This window comes from Apis dorsata, unplaced genomic scaffold (genome assembly GCF_000469605.1).
Source record: "Apis dorsata unplaced genomic scaffold, Apis dorsata 1.3 scaffold_650, whole genome shotgun sequence".
In the NCBI taxonomy this organism is placed as follows: Eukaryota; Metazoa; Arthropoda; class Insecta; order Hymenoptera; family Apidae; genus Apis; species Apis dorsata.
Genome location: NW_006263841.1, coordinates 104,486 through 104,736, shown reverse-complemented (window position 1 = coordinate 104,736; position 251 = coordinate 104,486). Strand labels below are relative to the sequence as shown.

General features: G+C 51.4%; 1 protein-coding gene across 1 annotated transcript in view; it reads left to right on the top strand.

Annotated features, from left to right (window-relative positions):
• LOC102678087 (probable GPI-anchored adhesin-like protein PGA55) overlaps positions 1–251 on the top strand; it is a 41,967-nt gene that overhangs the window by 9,583 nt on the left and 32,133 nt on the right.

The following is a 251-nucleotide window of genomic DNA, read 5'->3' as shown; positions in this document are numbered from 1 at the left end:
GTAGGTTAATAATCCGCGGTGCATGGAGAAGTGGTGGTGGGGGGGATGAGAGGCGCGAAAATGACCACAGAGAAATCAAGTCGTTCCAGTTTTGCTAATAAGGCCGGTGCGCCGTCGTTAATTGCCCTCCGTCACGCCGGTTGCTCCCTTATCGTGTGAAAGTAATCGTCACAGCTCTCGATAACGAAGGATTGTGAAAGAGCGCCGCGGCGTCGAAGATAGATTTTCAGGTTTCTCTTTTCTCCGGTTAC